The sequence below is a fragment of the Carlito syrichta genome, unplaced genomic scaffold (genome assembly GCF_000164805.1).
Source record: "Carlito syrichta isolate Samal-C Ts95f unplaced genomic scaffold, Tarsius_syrichta-2.0.1 Scaffold302324, whole genome shotgun sequence".
Lineage (NCBI taxonomy): Eukaryota > Metazoa > Chordata > Mammalia > Primates > Tarsiidae > Carlito > Carlito syrichta.
Genome location: NW_007246420.1, coordinates 572,890 through 578,797, shown reverse-complemented (window position 1 = coordinate 578,797; position 5,908 = coordinate 572,890).

Sequence of the window (5,908 nt, the reverse complement as noted above, 5' to 3'; positions counted from 1 at the left end):
TGTAGTTCCAGCTACTTGGAAGGCTGAGGCGGAAGGATCGCCGAGCCCAGCAGGTTGAGGCTGCGGTGGCCGGGAATATATATATATTCCTAAGTAGTTTTGCTTTTTGGCTGCTATTTTAAATGGAATTGAGCTCTTGATTTGAATCTCAGCCTGATCACTATTGGTGTATAGCAGTGCTGATTTGTTTGTGTTGATTTTGTAACATTACCAAATTCATTTATCAAGTCCAGGAGTCTTTTGGAGGAGTCTTTAGGGTTCTCTAGATATGCAATCATATCATTGGCATATAGAGATAGATTGATTTCTTCTTTTCCAATTTGGATATCCTTTATTTATTTCTCTTGCCTGATTGCTCTGGATAGGACTTCAAGTACTTTGTTGAATCAGAGTGGTGAAAATAAGCATCCTTGCCTTGTTCCAATTCTGAGGGAGAATGTATTTAACTTTTCTCCATTTAGGATGACATTAGCTGTGAGTTTGTCATATATGGCCTTTATTATCCTGAGGAATGTTCCCTCTTTGCCTATTTTGCTGAGGATTTTTATCATCAAGGGATGCTGGATTTTATCAAATGCCTTTTCTACATCTATAGAAATGATTATGATTTTTGTTTTTAGTTATTTTTATGTAATGTATCACATTTATTGACTTGTGTATGTTGACCCACCTTTGCATTCCTAGAACAAAACCCACTTGGTTGTGGTATATTTTTTTTCTGCACTGTTGAATTTGATTTGCTAATATTTTGTTGAGGATCTTTACATCTATGTTTATAAGGGATATTGGTCTGTAGTTTTGTTTTTGTTGTGCCTTTTTCTGGCTTTGGTATCAGAGTGATACTAGCCTTGTAGAATGTGTTAAGGAGGATTCTCTCCTCTTCAGTCTTGTGGAATAGCTTCAGTAAAATTGGTACCAATTCTTTGAAGGTCTGGTTTAATTAAGCTGTAAGTCCATCATGTCCTGGACTTTTTTGGGGGGGTGGGGAGGAGATTCTTGTAATTACTCTTTCAATGTCACTGCTTGTTATTGGTCTGTTCAGGGTTTCTATTTCTTCCTATTCAAGGTTAGGGGATTATATGTTTTCAAGAATTTATCCATTTCCTCTAGATTGTCTAGTTTCTTTGCATAGAGGTGTTCATAATAGTCTTGGATGATCTTTTAAATTTTCATTGTGTCAGTTGTAATGTCTCATTTTTCATTTCTAATTGAGCTAAGTTGAGTATTCTCTGTTTCTTAATCTTCCTAATGGCCTATCACTTTTATTTATCTTTACAAAGAACCAACTTTTGTTTCATTGATCCGTGTGTGTGTGTGTGTGTGTGTGTTTCAGTTTCATTTAGTTTTGCTCTGATCTTCATTATTTCTTTTCTTCTGCTAACTTTGGATTTGGTTTGTTCATGTTTTTCTAGTTCCTTGAGGTGTGATGTTAGGTTCTCAACATGTGATCTTTCAGTCTTATTAGTGTAGGTCTTAAATAAAATAAATTTTCCTCTGAGCACAGCTTTGGCTGTGTCCCAGAGGTTTTGATAACTTCTTTCATTGTTGTCATTCACTTGGAGGAATTTTTAAATTTTTATCTTGATTTCATTGTTGACCTAAGCATCATTCAGGAGCAAATTGTTTAACTTTCATGTTTTTGTTCAGTTCCATGAGTTCTTCTTGTAGTTAATTTCTAGTTTTATTCCACTGTGTTCTGAGGTGATGCCTGATATTATTTCAATTTTTTAGAATTTATTGAGACTTTATTTGTGGCCTATTATATGGTCTATCTTGAAGAATGTTCCATGTGCTGATGAGAAAAATGCATTTTCTATAGTTTTGGGATGGAATGTTCTGTAGATGTCTGTTAGTTTCATTTCCTCTAAGTCCTATTTAACCCCAGTGTCTTTGTTGACTTTCTGCCTTGATGATAAGTCCATTGCTGTCAGTGGAGTGTTGATGTTTCCCACTATTTTATGCTGCCTATCTCTTTTTAAAGGTCTAGTAGAATTTGTTTTATGAAGCTGGGAACTCTGGTATTAGGCACATATATATTTTAAATTGTTATGTCTTCTTGTTGGATTGATCCCTTTATCACTATCTAATAGCCATCTTTGTCTTTTTTTACTGTTGTTTATTTAAAGTCTGTTTTATCTGATATGAGAATGACTACTCCTGCTTGTTTTTGGTTTCTATTTGCATGGAATATCTTTCTCTACCCTTTAACCTTGAGTGTACGGGAGTCTTTGTGAGTCAAGTGGGTCTCTTGAAGGCAGCAGATATTTGGTGTGTGTGTGTGTGTGTGTGTGTGTGTGTGTGTGTGTGTGTGTGTGTGTGTGTGTGTTGAGTTGGAATCTCACTCTGTCGCCCTGACAGGAGTGTAGTGGCACACTCCCAGCCACCGCAGCCTCGACCTGCTGGGCTCTGGCGATCCTTCTGCCTCAGTCTTCCAAGTAGCTGGAACTACAGGTGTGCGCTACCACACCCGGCTAATATTTTGATTTATTGTAGAGATGAGGTCTCACCAACTTGTCCAGGTGGGTCTCAAACCCACAGTCTCAGGCAATCCATTCACCTCAGGCTCCCAAAGTGTGGGATTACAGGCTGAGCCACCAAGCCCAGCTTGTGTTTTTTTTTAATCTATCCTGCCCTTCTCTATCTTTTTAGTGGGGGCATTGAGACCATTTATATTCAGAGTTAATAATGATATGTAAAGTAGTATTCTATTCATCATACTGGTTGTTATTGGTTTGATTTATTTGTTTATTTTCTCTGTTGTGTTGGTATTTCATAAAACCTGTGAACTTTATAATTTGTAGCATTTTTCTACTGGTGTATTTCAACCTTTTGTTTACATATGTCTTGTAGAGCTGCTATAGTGGTGACAAGTTCCCTTAGCATTTACTTGTCCGCAAAGGACTTCTGTTCTCCTTCATTTATGAAACTTCACTTTGCAGGATACACAATCTTTGGTTGAGAGTTGTTCTAGTTGGAGAGATTGAAAATGGGGCCCCAATCCCTTCAGTTTGTAGGGCTTATATTGAACAGCCAATGAAATTTAGAGTATAAAGAAAATAGAAACATCACATTACCTGATTTCAAAATAAAATTACAAAGCTGTAGTAATCAAAACAGCATAGTATTGGCATTAAAATCACACACTGGGTTTTTGTCTCCTCTCTTCCCTGGGACTCAGTGGTATGAATACTGGAGGAATTCCGCACAAGCTTTAGATATCTTGTACTTAGATTCTATTTGTTGTGGAACCATGGGATTCAAAAATTAAAAAGTCTAATGTGTTGATTTTAAGGTTTGTTCTATTTCTTATGATTGGAAATTTCAGGGCTCTTTTTTTTCTTTGTAAGGCAATAAACCCTACAAGTTGCTTATGCCCTTTGTCTTTTAAAGTAATATTTTAGAGAGAAGAGCAAAACAACTTGAGTATTTGTTTTACAATGGCATTTGACTAATAAACTGAAGTAGCCTCTCTCACATCCCCAATTAAAAATCTTTGAAAGTAGATTTCAGACCATTTGTTTCAAGATGGTCATTGTGGAGCAGCAGATCAGCTCCTCTCTCACTAAGTGAGGCAGAGTAGGGACTCAGCCACTGAGAGAGACACCCTGAACAGTTTGGGGGTATAATGAATTCTTGAAATGTGGGAATTTAATAATTAATTTGAATGTGAATGGACCAAATGTGCCACTGCACCCAGCAAGTTTTCTTAGAACACATAGAGACCAGAAAGTGATGGCAGACACTGGAACCCAGATACCCACCCCCTGCCATGAGTTAGGTTCACACAAGAACTGAAGCCCTGCCTGTGAATGAAAGGGGGTAGTTGATTCCAAGATGTTTTAGGTCAGTTCCTCCTGCTCCCAGCTGCATGCAAGTCATTGGTCCAACATTGGAAGAGTTCTGGGCAGGGCACAGCAGCAGACAGCCAGAGTCCAAGCAGAAAGGGTAACAAAACCCACACTCAGAAAGTCACAAAGAGTCTGCCTTTTGCAAGTGGAGCCTGACAGCTGGCTCCCAGGCCAGGAAATCTTATCTGCAGATTGAAAATGGCTGGCACCCATGGCCAGAGGCTGGCAGCCATCCTGCTCACCAGATTAGGAAGAATCAACTCTCGTCCCACAGGGCAGATCCCCCCACCCCATGGCAGATAACTTGCTCTTTTTTCAAGAGCTGAGCAGGAAGGGAGCAGCACGAAAGACACCAGAAGACTATCTGGATGAAGACTTCTGGGCTGCAAATCACAGATGACAGGGACCCATCTCTTCAACTGCTCTCTTGCAGAGTGCTTGCAACAGGAGCTAAAAACCAACCTGACCAGTTTAACAGCAAGAGATAAAATCTACAGCAGAGAGGCCTGTCACAGGATGGAGCAAGGAACAGAAGTGAATGCCCCTTTCTCTTTCACTGAATTGAACAACAGAAAGGGCCCTAGAGCAGAAGGTCATTGACTAGTGTCAGATCAACAAAACCAAAGAGGAAATATAGAGAAGAGAGGCATGTCACAAATGGGGGGGGGAAATCAATGAAAAAACATAGACAATCCTCAGAGTCCTAAAGAGACAATGCCCCAAAAAGCAGATATCAGAAAACAAACAATGGAAGCACCCATAGAATGACTTTCCCCAGATAACAGTCACAGAAATCTGAGATTAGATAGCTAAAGTGAACAGAAAGAACCAAGAGAAACTAGAAGCAAAACTCAACAAAGTTGTACAGGAAGTAAAAGTAGAGTTGGCCATTTCAGAAAGACCAATTATGAAATAATAAAAATGAAGAACTTCATCTTGGAAATTAAAAACACTCTATTAGTCATAGAGAGTAGGATTAATCAGGCAAAAGAAAAAAAGCTCAGAGCTTCAAGACCAAAATATGGAACTAGCCCAGTCTGTCAAAAACAGAACAAAAGCTCAAAAAGGAGCACAGTCTCCAAGAGATATGGAACTATGTCTAGAAACCAAATCTATGCCTGACTGATATGACTGAAGCAGAAAGGGAAACCGAGAACACCATGGAACAAGCATTCCAATAGATCATCCAAGAAAACTTCCCAAATCTCGCTACAGAGGTGACAATTCAAATACAAGAGATTCAGAGAACCCCTGCAAGGTATCCCTTGAGAAGACCATCCCCAAGACATATTGCAATCTTCCTTTACAAAGGAACCATGAAAGAAAAAATCCTAAAGGCAACAAGAGAGGAAGGTCAGCCCACCTAACAGGGAAGACCCATCAGAATCACTCCAGACTTATCTGCAGAAACACTACAAGCCAGAAGGGACTGGAGTACAAATTTTCAATGTTCTTTTTTTTTTTTTTTTTTGAGTTGGAGTCTCACTCTGTCGCCTAGACTGGAGTACAGTGGCCGCTCCCAGCCACCGCAGCCTCGACCTGCTGGGCTCTGGCGATCCTTCCAACTCAACCTTCCAAGTAGCTGGAACGACAGGTGCACACTACCATGCCTGGCTAAGTTTTTGATTTATTGTAGAGATGAGGTCTCACCAAGTTGCCCAGGTGGGTCTTGAACCTGCGGGCTCAGGCAATCCACTCACCTCATCAACGTTTTTAAAGATAAGCAATTCCAGGCATTAATTTCCTACCTCACCAAGCTAAACTTCATCAGTGACGGAGAATTAAAATCCTTCAGACATCCAGTCCCTAAGAGAATATGCCATCTCCAGACCAGCCCTTCAGGAGGTGCTTAAGAAAAAAAAGAATGAGCCAGGCTCGGTGGCTCAGTCTGTAATCCCTCACCTGGGGAGGCTGAGGTGAGTGGATTGCCTGAGTCCGTGGGTTAGAGACCCGCCTGGGCAACTTGGCGAGACCTCATCTCTACAATAAATCAAAAATTAGCCAGGTGTGGTAGCGTGCACCTGTAGTTCCAGCTACTTGGAAGGCTGAGGTGGAAGGAT